The sequence below is a fragment of the Hipposideros armiger genome, unplaced genomic scaffold (assembly GCF_001890085.2).
Source record: "Hipposideros armiger isolate ML-2016 unplaced genomic scaffold, ASM189008v1 scaffold_10, whole genome shotgun sequence".
Lineage (NCBI taxonomy): Eukaryota > Metazoa > Chordata > Mammalia > Chiroptera > Hipposideridae > Hipposideros > Hipposideros armiger.
The window spans coordinates 6,532,171-6,547,125 of NW_017731360.1; the positions used below are offsets into that span (position 1 = coordinate 6,532,171).

Here is a 14,955-nt window from a genome sequence, read left to right on the forward strand (position 1 = left end):
GGGGGTGTTAGGGACCCATGCAGGCCAAATGAGATGCAACCCTAGAATCTTTGCTAGACATATTGGGGGAAAAAATTTTTTTCCCTCTGGGATTGCTAAGCAAATACGATTTAAACGTGGAGCGCTTGGTGGGTATTTTGCTACCTTTTGGGGAGAACTTAACTGACAAGGAAGGAAACACAGCCGTACCTGAAGTCTTTATGGACTTTTGTTACAAAAAACCAATTTGTTTGGTGTCTGACAACTGCCTCTGAAATAATCCAGAACAGTATACACTTCTATCCCAGGCTCTAGCAGAAACATCTAGGGTTTTAGACCTTTCACGTGTCTCCTACAGGCAAAATAATTATAAGCTGGCAGGATGTTGGTTAGGTTCTTGTCCTCCAGATCTATGGCCACACGTCTCAGCTGTTTTGTGACCTTAAAGCCCTCACTTCCCCTCTTTGCATTATTTCCTGACTCATTTGCTCTCTATTGGCTCTTCCAGGTGTTTGAGTTTTTGAGGAAATGCCACTGGCTCTAGGCCAGTCCTGTGTCATTGGGTGTCAGGATCTCTTCCTTGGTCACGTTATTCTGGGGCAAATGCTGGTAAGTCTGTCCTCTAGATCAGTTTTCAACTTAGATTAAGCAGACTTTTGGTGTGATACAGTGGGGGTGCTGAAACCACAGGATAAAATACAATAATGCTTTCTGGAACGTCAGTTTTATTCATGGAAATGTAAGGCATTATTTTCAATGTTAAAGTGTAGTTATTCAGACTTCCTCAGTGTCAAGTCTGAGGGTAGTATTAGTACCTATTTTATGAGATTATGGTGAAAATTAAGTTAGTCTGTGTAAAGTACTTAGAACGGTGCCTGGTACATAATAAGTGCTATTTATTAGCTATTATTATTGAAACATGGATATATTATGAAGTACAAAGAAAACTAATGTGATTTTAGGATCTAAGACTTTGAAGAAATGTCACCTGCAGCTGTCCCAGCTTCCCAGGGATTTGCTCTCATTTTCTTCTGCCAGAAAGAATATTTACATCTGTGGAGAAGAGGGAATCCTTGTGCACTGTTGGTGGGAATGGAAATTAGTGTAGCCACTGTGGAAAACAGTATAAAGGCCCTTCAAAAACTTAAAAATAGAACTACAGTATGACCCAGCAATTCTACTTCTGGGTATTTATCCCAAAAAGAAAATACTAATTTCAAAAAGATATATGCACCCTGAGCATTATTTATGATAGCTGAGACATGGAAGCAACCTAAGTGTCCATTGATAGATGAATGGATAAAGATGTGATATATATACACATATATATTAACCATAAAATATTAGTCAGCCATAAAAAAATGAAATCTTACCACTTGCGACAACATGGATGGATCTAGACGGTGGTAAGCTAAGTGAAATCAGACACAGAAAAAGACAAATACTGTATGATTTCACTTATATGTGGAATCTAAAAAGCAAAAGAAATGAACAAAACAGAAACAGACTCATAGATACAGAGAACAAACTGATGGTCGCCAGAGGTGGGGATTGGGGAACAGGCAAAACCAGTGAAGGGGACTGAGGTACAAACTTCCAGTTATAAAATAAATACATCACAGGGATGTGATGTACAGAATAGGTAAATATAGTCAATAATATTGTAATAACTTTGTATGGTTGAGATGGTTACTAGACTTAATGTGATTTTGTAAGGTATTTAAGTGTTGAATCATTGTTGTATACCTGAAATATAATATTGTATGTCAACTATACGAGGTCTATTTTAGTGAACGTGTTGCAACGATGTTGCTAACCTATTTTGATATCAGAGGGATTATTCATTATGAATTTGTACCAACTGGACAGTTAACCAGGTTTAATATTTGGAAGTGCTGAAAAGGCTGCGTGAAAAAGTTAGATGACCTGAGTTTTTCACCAATTCATGGCTCTTGCATCACGACAATGCACCAGCTCACACAGCACTGTCTGTGAGGGAGTTTTTAGCCAGGAAACAAACAACCGTATTGGAACACCCTCCCTACTCACCTGATCTGGCCCCAATGACTTCTTTCTTCACCCGAAGACAAAGGAAATATTGATGAAATTCAGGACATCAAGGGTAATATGACAACAGCTCTGATGGCCATTCCAGAGAGTTCCAAAATTGCTTTGAAGGGTGGACTAGGGGCTGGTGTTGGTGCATAGCTTCCCAAGGAAGGGGCGTACTTTGAAGGTGACCATAGTGATATTCAGCAATGAGGTATATTAGCACTTTTTCTAGGATGAGTTCGCAAACTTAATTGTCCGACCTCGTGTGTGTGTGTGTGTGTGTGTGTGTATTTAAATACTTACATCTGACTTTTACTATAAGAGCCTACAAGAGAGAATCCAGGTGTCTTCATGTTCTCATTTCCCAGGCCATTCTCACTTTCATGTATATGTTCGTCTCCCCAACCACCTTTCACATCTGAGTCACCACACACCTGTTCTCATCCAGACATTTGCTTTCCATGTCTTATAACATTTGATTACAAAGATAATATATGAAAGCTTTAGAAAATACTGTATTTTAGTTTTTCAATAATAGGATTTGGGTAGGTAACATACTTGGGGAGAGGGGCAATGAAGATAGAAAGAACTGCATGAGCAAAGGTCCAGAGGTAAGCTATGTTCCAGAAGAGCAAGTCCATTTTGGCTTGAGAGTAATTGAAGATGAGGCTGGAAAAATACGTTAAGTTTATATCACTTGAGGATCTTGAATGTTACATACAGTGAAGTTTGGAGTTGATTTCATTCCTTTTAACCTATTTTATCTGTAAAATTAGGACAATTCCCGCCATTGAATTGTGAGGATTAACAACAGAGAGAAGCAAACAGATGGGAGAGATAGCCAATATAAGAAATGGAATGACTGTCATTAGGAGATGGAGACAAGGAATCTTCCTGGTATAGAGCAAGCCGTCTCTCACCACTTTAGAGAGCTGCTTTTCCTGCAATGTGCAATGCATATATCAACCACCAGAGGGAGCTCGATACAAAGGAATCAGAGCCCCCTAGCTCAACAGGAAAGTTGTGGGCAAGTCTGGGCAGGGCTGTGGAATCCTGGACCCAATGCAGCTTCTCCACACTTGATCTGAGCCAAATGGCGAGAAGTGATGCAGAGCTTCTCAATTGAGGCGGGGGGAAAGGCATTGGTTAGTCTGGGTGCCCCTTTTCTGGCCCCCTTTTCTTTCTTAGATCCATCCTGAGGTCAGGGGTGGGACATGCGGCAGTGCCATATCCGAGTCTTTAGAGCAGCATCCACACTGCCCTGGGACTCCAGCCATAAGGTGTGTTAGAAAGGGTTATTGGTCTAGCGTCTCCAATCAGGACTACTTACTAACCTAGTGTTTCATAGGATTTTTACAAAACCTTTATCTTCATCTTCTCCACTTACTGGCACTGGGTTAAGCAGAGACTTTAGTGTTGCAGATGTTAAAATGTAGGGCCAGAGGCATTTAGCCATTTACCCCAAATCAAATAGCACTCAAGGGCAGAGCTGGGCCTGAAAGCAGTAGGAATGGCTCTGAGGGGCCCAGGAAAGGGAAAGCAGGCAGGCAGACAGCAACAGCCTTTCAGAACTGCTGCAGCAAGACAGGCTTTGTACCCGCCCCTCCAGGGCCAGCTCTGAAGCTAGGCCCCAGGCTGTCAGCCCCACCTCCACATTCCCACCCCAGTCCCCTGAGAGCCCATCACCCTGGCAACAGCCAGAGGAAGGCCCAGCTAAAATATTTATTGCTCAAACCAGTCCAGAGGCTTCGGATGGGGGGAGGGGGAAAGGCTGATGTCATCCCTTCTCTGCTTGCAGGGGAGGTGACTGACATGCAGGGCAGCTTGGTGGGTGGGTCAAGCCCACTAGGTAAGGGTTCTCAAAGGAAGCTCCCCAAGGCTGCAAGTGGTAATGCAAGGGAGGAGTCTGTATGTGACAGGTGACAGGACGGTAAGAAACACAAGCCAGAAAAAAGGAGGAAGGAAACTTAAGCAGTATTATGTACAGACCCTGTGCTAGGTATTTCACACATTCCACTTGCTTCTCAGATCCCATTCATAACAGGGATTATCATCCTACTTTTATGGAGTAAACAGGCTCAGAAAAATACATAGCAAATGATGAGCTAGGGTTTGAATACCCATGTTTGGCTGTAGCCCTGTGAGCTTTGTCAAATTCCGTGGCTCACAAGTAGATATTCTTCTGCATTTGGGGGTTGAGGGTATGGCTGCCTAGGAACCTAATGCTGGCTTCTCAGATAGTGAGTGACCTAGGCTCTGCGTCTCCATTTATCTGTGACCAGGATGTCATCTGATTCCCTACCTCCCCACCCCAAACTCCTCCCTTGCCTGCTAAACTGAAGCAGGTCCTCAAATGCTAGATAAAAGAATTCTGGCCACAAGGTGAGCCCTTAGGAGACCAAGGAACCTCAGTGGCCAATCCTGGACTGAGTTCAATACAAATATAGGTTGACAAACCCATCTCAGTTTGCCTGGAACTTTCCTGGTTTTAGCACTGAAAAGTCCCATGTTCCAGAAACCCTCTGGGTAAACCTGGATGGTTTGTCATCCTAAATAAACCTCTCATACAAACAGAATGCTTTACTGCTTCAAGATACTTGTGGCTGGGAGAGGTACACACAGGCCAAAAGCAAGGACTATGAAAATCTGATAGCTCCTTTTTTTAAACTTAGGCAAGTTATTTATGCTCCTTGAGCCTGTTTCCTCATCTGTAACATGAGTATAATGGATTGGACGATTAAGTCAAACAGTGCATATAAATGCTTGATATAGTGCTTGGTACATACTAAGCATTCAATAAATTATTAGTTATTATTTTTATTAATCAGTAATGAAGATAAAAACAGGCTCAGAGGTTAAATAACTTGCCCCAAGTAAATCAACTGATTTTAATATCCCTTTCCAGCGAAGAACAAATCTAAGCTTATTAGAAGGCCACGGGCACAGTTAAAAGGCAGACAGGCTCTCTCCCCAGACTCAGCCCTTCCTTCCCCCAGCTCCTTTGTTAGGGTAAATAACCAAGAGGCATTAAAGGAAGAGTGCAATAGGAGAGGTCCCTAACCTCTCAGGAAGCTCAGTGTAAAGCCAGCCTAGGGCGTTAGGTCCTAGGAAACCAGAAGTCTATATCAAAGGCCGACTTTCTAACCCTTCAGGAGAAAATGTTAGGACAAACAGCCTAATATAACAGGAAGGAAACTGGGAGCTATACAGGGGGGCTTTGGCCCTCCCCCAAAGTTGGTAGAAGCTACCAGAGTGGGACGTTCATCACTTGACCAAACCTTTATCGAGCTCCTCAGTGCCAGGTATTTGCTGGGGAAGGGATATAGTACAAAGGGGACGTAGAAAAAGCCCTACCTTTTAAGAGCTTTTGGACAAGGTTAGCAATCAACAATGAAAGAATAACAGGTGCAGAGGTTAAATAACTTCCCCCAAATAAATGAACCTTTTCACTTGGCTTTTCTCAGCCTGTTACAGAAGTGGTGACCAGCTACTCTCTGGGAGCCCACTGGAAGGGTCCAAAGGCTCCCAGGCTGGTACCCACAACACAGGTGTGGCAGGGAGGGAAACAGGAGGTGGTGGTAGGGTGTTCCAGCCAGTTCTGCTGGAGGCTAAGGGGAAGCAGACACACTGGGAATGACACAGCAGGAGTTGCCCGTTTATTCAGATCTAGGAGGCTGTGTTGTGTGGAGGATACTGTTAGTCCCCTTCAACTCTTTATAAAAGTTCTGAGCATGATTAACTGTTAGTATCAGTCCCCTGCAGCCCTGAGAACTCCATTCTGGGCCTAGAGATTCTCTGAGGGGATCCTGGCTGGCTTTCTGTGGGTAAATCGGACAGATCAAAGAGGTGGGGTGAGAACAGACAGTTGATCTCTCCTGGGTTTCTCTGCGCTCAGCAAATGCCCTCAGGCCAACCTTGACACAGCAGGCAGTTCTCCTGGTTTCCGGTGTCCTCTGATCGCTGCAAAGACACAGGCAGAAATTAAGAAACATGAAGCTGCCACATCAGGGGGCTTCCCAGCCTCCGATTTGGCCGGGCTGCCTCCCTTACAATCTCCCCACTCCACAGCACAACTGCAGTTGTTACATTCATTCAGCACAACGTTTCTAGGTACACAGATGGGTAGAAAGCAGAAGTCCGCAGCCTAGGAGCTCTTTTTTCATGTCAGTCAGGCAAATGGGACCTTAAATATCATCCCTCCTAGCCTTGGCCATACCTGAGCTGAGTGATCCAGGGCAGAATCAACTAAACCTTTGAGGCCTTAAGTTATATAAGCTTTGGGACCTCCAGCTATACAAAGGGGAAAATGCTTTCTGCTCTGCCAGGGATGTGAAAAAAATAAAGATTAACATAGAGCTTTAAAAGCCTTTGGAGGAAAGCGAATGGGAAAACAGGCATCTTCTCATAGCTATTACTAGTACCCCAATCCTAGGTTCAGGGGTCCATCTCTTTTGGCCTTATGAGGGGTTCATCCCAGCCCCAAATCATCAGGGTTATCGACAGGAGATACATCCTAAGCCCGGGGCAGGGACCTTATCTCATGCCAAAGCCTGTAGCAATGCTCCCATCTTTTAAAATGGTACTACCATTCCCCCAGTTGTCCAAACCAGTGACCTGGGAGCCCTGCTTAATACCTACCTACCCTTCTCCCACATCTAGTCAATCACCAAACTATGTTCATTCTATCTCCTAAAAGTTCTTTAATCTGTTCACTTCTCTACATTTCCACTACTATCATCCTACTAGAGGTCTTCCTCATTTCTTGTCTGGACTAATGCCAAAAAGTTTCCTATATCCATTCTCCACTCAGGAGCAAGTGAAGTTTAAAACCCAGAAATCTAATCATGTCATTCCCCACCCCTCACTCCTGGATTAAATGGTCTTCAGTGATAACCACAGAATAAGGTCCAGATTCTCATCTCACTTGGAACCTGCCTCAGTTCTACCCTCTGCCTAGAATTTGCTTCATGCCTTGTCCCCCAAACCATCTCCCAAGCCCTCTACCTATTATAGCTAACTCTTCCTTTAGATGTCACTTTAAGCATCATTTCCTTAAGGAAAACCCCAGGGCTAGGTCAGCCCCGTTGTATGTCCCTGTTGCACCCTGTTTTTCTTTCATAGCACTTATCACAACTGATACAACATGTTACTTAGGAGTAATATCTGTTTAGTGTCTGTCTCCCCAAATATACTGTAAGCTCCATGAGGCCAGAGACCAATTTTATCTTGTTCATTTGCCACTGACTTTCCAGTGTCTAGCACGTAACAGGTGTTCCAATTTATAATAATGAATGCATTAAGAAAAATGAATGGAAGGGGTCTTTTGTATTGATATCTGGAGAGAAGCTTATGGAGAATCATATCAGGGCACAAGGTATTTCTCTTTCTCAAAAGCAGATGCAGAGTTTGTTTCCTACATTCTAAGCCCAAAGAGCCTGAGAGATGGGGAGTACTGAATTTATAACTAAAGCTGGGCCATGAATAAGAAGCATGAAGCCTGCAGGAGTCACAAGTCCCCAGAGAAGAATTAGCCCTGTATCGGAACCAAACGCTTTTATCCCCAGTTCTCACGCGTGGTGCCTGGGCAGAAGAGAAGGGCCAATGTGGGCTCCAGAAGTTGACAAGGGAACAGTTAATTCAGGCATCTTCACACAGTGTTAACAGAAACAATGCCCAAAATTTCTGGCAATGTGCTCATTAATCTGGGGCAACAGCATGGCCATGACTTATACTCTGCTTAACATCTCAAATGGGATTTTAAAAAAGATTTTATTGGGGAATTGGGGAAGGGGAACAGCCAAGTTGTTGTCCTTCAATCTTAGTTGTGGAGGGTGCAGCAAGCTCAGCTCCAAGTCCAGTCGCCATTCAGCTGCCCATCGGCAGCTCAGAGCCGCTCAGCTCAAGGTGCCGTGTTCAATCTTAGTTGTGAGTGGGCGTAGCCCACCATTCCATGCAGGAGTCGAACAGGCAAACTTGTTGTTAGGAGAATGTGCTCTCACTAGCTGAGCCATCCTGCTCAGCAGCAGCTTAGCTTGGGCGCAGCTCACTGGACCACGTGGGAATCGAACCAGTGACCCTGTTGCTCAGAGCTTGGGCTCTTAACCAACTGAGCCACTCGGCCAGCCCATCAAATGGGATTTTTTTTTGCAGGAGTCCCCACAAATTCCCCAAATTTGTCCTGGAAACAAGGCCTCCTTGAAGCAAAAGGCTCTGTAGGTCTAAGGTGGGGGAAGCACAGCGAGAGCTTGTACCTGCCTGAGAGCTCCTACTTGCCTATTGCCTGCCTGAGATGCAGCCTAAGACCATCACCACAGCTTAGGCTACAAATGAGGAGGATGCCCACTGCTGAGAGGCTACTGCAATTGTAGTCAAGGAATGTCAAGAGGCTAAACCGCAGCAGCATGGTTGTGAAATTCAAGTCCTTGCCAGATGTACATCTCCCTTCTTTTAGAAAGAGCGCTGCGGTTAGCAGGGCACTGGATGAGAACACATCCTTCATCCTGGAGCCAGAACAAGCCATAGAGAAGACCTCCACCTCAGGGGTTGGAAAATTGATTCTATTGGGTTGTCGGAAAAGTCATGACATAGTTTTTCTATGTTTTTCATTGCAAAAATGCGTCATGACTTTTCCAACAATCCAATAGATGTCAGGGAACATATCTGCTCTCCATTATCCAAAAAAGGGGTTTGGTCTGCTGTCTGAATGTAGCTTCCTTGGGAGCCCAGGGCAGCAATCAGGCCACAGTAGGACGTGGGTGCAATGCCCACCATAGGCCTTTGCTCCTAAGGGGTTATTAGGTCAGGGAACAAAAGAACAAGGAGTGAGGTGGTGGAGTGCACTTTCTCCCCTCCCCCCAACAGCTGCTGTCTCAGACAGCTGTATCCAGCCTGTCTGCTCAAGGCTATTAAATATTCATCAGATGCTTGCTAGCTTTACACATGCAACGACTATTAATCCGGAAAGCAAGAAGTACATGAGGGTCTGGAGAGAGAGAAAGAGGAAGGGCTTAGAAGGATCCAACTTTTTTAACTTTAGGAATCTGGAAACCAAGCCAGGGACACCCATCCTGTACACCAAAGCTGGGAACTATTATACTTTCTGTGTAAACTGATCTCCTTATGGCCACTCTAGGCACAGAGGAGGCAGCTAAGTGGGAACAGAAAGACTTGGGTCTAAACTCCAGCTTTTGGACCCTGTGGCCATCCTAGCCTGTACACATCAGTTTCCCAGAATAATCTTCCCTTCCCAGGATTGTTTGTTAAGAGTTAAACGGGATGCTGCATATGACACTCCCAGCATGGAGGTAACACAGAATTAAGAGCTTAAAATGGAGATAGAGACTTCATTCATTCAGGACTTAAACAGAGTGTGTAAGCTTTGCTTAACATTTCCTTAAGAGCAAAGTTTCTATCTGTGCAGACTCAGAGATTTGGTCTCCAATTCACAGGGCGGGTGAAAGGGACAGGATATAGGGAGACTACCTTAACATATGGTGAAGGCTTAACATCCCACCCTCATATAGCCCAAATACTACCTGAGAGGAGTGATGATTCTCCTTTCTGAAAAAAGGTAAGAACCAAAAGGCCTTCAGGCAAGACATTTCCGTCTCGGCAGGGTGAAAGGCGACTCCCCTTCGCTCTCCTATAAAGGAGTCGCGCCAGTTACAGAAGGCTTTTCTCTTCTGGTTCTTTTACTTCACTACCTCACCAGCACCATGGCAAACACAGGCGTGTTCTTGTGCTAATGGCCTCAAACAGCTCCCTAAACTTTAGAATAAACTCCAAATTTCTTGCCTAATGTTTAGCCTTTCAAAACTAGCACTAATCTATGCTTCCAGCCTCTATTTATAGCTAGCATTTATTGGGTGCTTACCATGTCATGATGTTTTACACATATTAGTTCACTCAATCTTCACAATAATGCTGTGAAATAAATGTTATTATCCCATTTTACAAATGATGAAACTGAGACTTGGGAGAGGATAACTCACCTAAGTTTCCAAAGCTAGTAGCTTTGGAGGAGACAGAATTTGAAATTAGTCTGTTTAAAGCCATAATAAAGTACTATGCTAACCTATCTGTCTGCCTGGCAAATTCTCAGTTATCCTGTTAGACTTAACTGAAATGTCCCCCCCCCATCACTCCCTATGCCTTTCTCAGACAGCTTCTGAAGGCTGCCTGATACTCAGTTCAGCAACAGAAATGACCACACACTACTATTAACTACGGTATCTCCCCATGTATAAGACGCACCCGTTTTTGAAAAATTTGGGGTCTAAAAACTTGGTGTGTCTTATACAGTGGTTGTATGAGCCCAAAAACAAGTGTGAAAAAAGTGGGAAATGGGGCCGGCTGAGTGGCGCGATGGTTAAGAACTGGCTTGGGACGCCAGAGGGCCCCAGTTCGGATCCCACATGTGAGGGCCACAGCTAAGATGCTGAACAACAGCTCAACCTGGAGCTGGGCTGCCATGAGTTACCGGCGACGGCGTAGGCTGCAGCCCCTGTGGCAGTGGGTTGCCACGGGCTACCGTGTGTAGCCAGCAGCCAGCGTGAGTGGCCAGCAGCCCCAGTGAGCGGCCGTCCAGAAGCCGGCGACTGATCTGCCTCGCCCGGGAAGAGCGCAATGATGGTGCCAACTTGGACCAGTGAAGCGATGTCCTCCACAACTAGACTGAAGAACAAAAACGACAGCAACTTGTCTGTTCCCCTTTCCCCAATTCCCCAATAAAAATCTTTAAAAAAAGTGGGAAATGCAAGTAAAAAGAAAAACTACAACCACTGTATGAGATGCACCATTTTTAGACCCCCAATTTTTCGAAAAAGGGTGAGTCTTATACATGGGGAAATACGTTATGTAAGACTTACTCTCAATATATAAGACTTACTCTCTCCCATTAGACTGAGTTTCTTGAGGGCAAAGACTATGAACTGATGAACCATGACCCAGCACAGCCAACACAAGGGTCTAAGTGACCCCAGCAAATGTTCACTGCATTAGTAACAATATTCCTGCAGAATACGCCTCCTTCCAGAATACAGAATGATGTACAGGTTCCCTGGGATGGTTCTGGCTGACAGGTAAAACCCACAGTTTCAACATAATCTAGTGGTTGAAAATTATCCCAGATTCTGAAGTCAGACTGCCTGAGCTTGAATCCCAGCTCTGCTACTTCACAGCTGTACAGCCTTGGATAAGTGATTTAATTTTTCTGGGCCTCAGTTTCATCACTGTGTAAGAATGGGATAATAATAGCTAATCTACATGTGAAGAAGACAAGTGCATGGCACACAGTGAAGAATGTTAGAACTGACAAAATGCAACAGACATCTCTGAAATTAGGATGCTTCTTACACTCGATATGAAAAGAAGCCATTGTGTTGGTTTAATTGGCAGTCTTTTTCTTTCTTTGCAGTACTTAATGACACATCTCATAATAAATGGCCTCAGTGTCAATAAAATATGGTATTATCTTATAGAAGCAGCATGCTTTCAGCATAGAAAATGGACTCTGGTGTATAAAAATGTTGATATGCACTGCCTCACACAACTTGCTATGCAACTGTGTTAAATTACTTAATCTCTCCTAGTATCAGCTGCCTCGTTTACAAAAATAGGGACACACAGTAGGCATTCAAATTGAGTTTTCTTCTCCCTTAGCCAGGCAAAGCTGCTTATTTTTCCTATGTCACTTTCTCCTTTTAAAAAAATTGAGTTAACAAAAATGAATGGGAGTAGACTGAGAAGTAATAAAATGAAAAAAAATTTTAAATGACTACTTAATAGTAATACTGCGAGCAAACTGCCTGTATAGGCTCACACAAAGCGGAAGACATCAAGAAAGAGGAAGCCCATATGCTGCCTTGTGCATTCTAACCCAGAAATGATCTGGGGGCAAAACCTTGGGGGACATATTGCTTCAGGGTTTAAGGTCAGGGAGGAAGAACTTAACTTTCAAAAACCTGAGCAAAACATCCACCAGCACCACCTCTATCTCCCTTGCTCACTTGGTTCAAGAAAACTGCGTATTTGTAGGCAAGAAGCCTTTGGGGCTTGTGTGTCATAGGTAAGAAGCCTAAGAAGCCTCATTCAAGGTCATGACCATTTTATACCGATTTCCTTCTAAGAGTTTTACAGTTTCAATTCTTACATTTAGGCCAACTCTTAGGCTGCTGTTTCTAAAACAAAAAACAGTCCCAGTCTGTTTCATCCATTGTGGTCAGAGAGCCCTGGCAGCTGCTGATGTGTCCTTATCTTCATTCTTACCTTGGGGCGGGGGTGAGAAGTGGTAGAAGAGAAAGCAAGCGTGTACAAACCCTAAGGCTATTTGAATAATTGCCATATCCCTAGGTAAGGAAGGGTGAGTGTGTTCCCTTAGCAGCAACTGTCACTGCCAAGAGCATCTGGAGTCTCCACGGTAAGAAACCCTGGAGAGAGATAAGGACAGGAGCAAAGGAGGTTGATGGTGGAAGAAGGGCATGTTGGAGCTTACTCTCTGAGCCTCTCAAGAAGTACATATGGACAGGCATGGCAGCTATCACAGCCTCATTTGCACTTCAGCAGCCTGTAGTATAATGCCCAGGATAAGGACATAATTTGGAGTCACCCATATCTGGAATCAAATCCCATTCTCAGCTCTTGGTGATGCCAAAATAATCCAATCAGCTATTATTTATTACTGACTAGCTATAATATGCCAGAAGTTGTATTAATCACTTTAAGTAATACAAACCTTAAAAGGCAGTAGATGTATACATGTATAATCAACTGATTTTCAACAAAGGTGCCAAGCTTACTCAATAGGGAAGTAATAGTTTTGTTTCAATAAATGGTTCTGGGACAACTGGATATCCACATGCAAAAAATTAGAAACTCCCACCTTACACCATATACAAAAGCTAATTTAATGCAAAATGAATCATAGGCCTAAATGTAAGAATTGAAACTATAAAACTCTTAGGAGAAAATTGGTATAAAACCTTCATGACCTTGAATGAGATAGATAATGGCTTCTTACCTATGATACCAAAAGCACAAGCAACAAAAGAAAATAACAGATAAACTGGACTTCGTCAAAATTTTTAAAATCTTGTGTTTTAAAAAAAATAAGAGAAGCCATAGAATGGGAGAAAATACTTGTAAATCACACATCTGACAAGGGTCTAGCATTAAAACATAAAGAACTTGTAATTCAATAATAAAAAGACATATAATCCAATTTAAAAATTGGCAAAAGATATAAACTGACATTTCTCCAAAGAAGATATACAGTTGGTGAATAAGCACATGAAAAGATGTTCAACAAAATTAGTCATTAGGGAAATGCAAATCAAAACCACAATGAGGTACCAATTCACACACCTAGTAGGATAGCTATAATAAACAAAAAACAAACCAGAAAAGTGTTGGCGAGGATATGGAGAAATTAGAAATCTCATACACTGCTGGTGGGAATGGTGCAGCTTCTGTGGAAAATAGTTTGGCAGTTCCTCAGAAAGTTAAAACAGTTATCATATGACCCAGTAATACCTTTTTTAGGTATATACCTAAGAAATTAAACGTATGTCCACACATAAACTTGTACAGGAATGTCCCTAGTAGCAGTATTCACATAGCCAAAAAGCAAAAACATCCCAAACGTCCACGTGAATGGGTAAATAAAATGTGGTATATGCATACAATAAAACAGTATTTGACAAAAAAGAAAATGAAGCATTAATACAAAATGGATAAAGCTTGAAAACATTATGCTAAGTGAAAGAAGCCCAGTCAAAAAAAAATCACATATTGTATGATTTCATTTATATAAAATGTTCAGAATATGCAGCTTGATAGAGACAGAAAGTAGATTTGTGGTTGCCTAGGGCTGGAGAGGGTGAATGGACCGGGGGGAGATGGCTAAAGGGCATGGTGTTTCTTCTGGGGTGATAAAGATGTTCTAAAATTGATTGTGGCGATGACTGAACCACTCTGTATATACAGTCATGTGCCGCTTAACGATGGGGAGAAATGTGTTGTGAGGCAATTCTGTCGTGTGAGCATCACAGAGTGAGTGCACTTACACAAACCTAGGTGGTACAGCCTACTACTGACTTAGGCTAGATGGTATACCACTGTTGTGTATGTGCTCCACCGATGACCAAAACATCGTTACGCAGCATATGACTGTACTAAACACCATTAATTGTGTACTTTAAATGGTACATTAATTATATCTCAATAATCCTAACATGTCCTTAATTTATAGTAATTGAAGCTAACCAGAAGCTGTAAATTGGTAGGCTATGGGCAGCTTTTGGCTTGTAGTGGATGTTTTACAGGAAATGATATAGATCTGAGCAAACATTAAACGAGTGGCAGTATGTAAAACCCAAATTTCTAATTTTTCTTGAAAATCAGATCTAGCAAGTATAACAAAAAACTTTTAGAGCTAGGAAAGAAACATGAATGAAAATGATCTTCAAGGGCTGGCTGAGTGGTGCGTTGGTTAAGAGCTAGCTTGGGACGCCAGCTCTATGCAGCAGAGCCCCGGTTCGGATCCCACATGAGGGCCACTGACACTGCCCTCTACAGCTAAGATGCCAAACAACAGCTCAACCTGGAGCTGGGCTGCCGTGAGCTGCCAGCGACAGCGTAGGTTGCAGCCCCTGCTGCAGTGGGCTGCCATAAGCTACCGTGTGTGGCCGGCAGTCAGCGTGAGTGGCCAGCAGCCGGTGTGAGCTGCAAAGAGCCGTTGTGAGCAGCTGTCCAGAGGCCAGCGACTGATCTGCCTCATTCAGGAAGAGCGCAATGATAATACCAACATGGGCCAGTGAGGCGACGTCCTCCACAACTAGGCTGAAGAACCAAAGAACAGCAACTTGTCTGCTCCCCTTCCCCGAGTCCCCAACACTGTTCCCCTCTCCCAATTCTCCAATAAAATAT

At 43.4% G+C, this 14,955-nt stretch overlaps 1 protein-coding gene across 1 annotated transcript in view; it reads right to left on the minus strand.

Annotated features, from left to right (window-relative positions):
- Window positions 1–5,665: 5,665 nt before the first annotated feature.
- KHDRBS1 (KH RNA binding domain containing, signal transduction associated 1) overlaps window positions 5,666–14,955 on the minus strand; it is a 40,008-nt gene continuing 30,718 nt past the window's right edge. Inside the window, exon 11 of the transcript XR_002125941.1 lies at window positions 5,666–5,991. The gene's annotated coding sequence lies outside the window, so the exon portion shown is untranslated. The remainder of the gene's footprint in view (window positions 5,992–14,955) is intronic.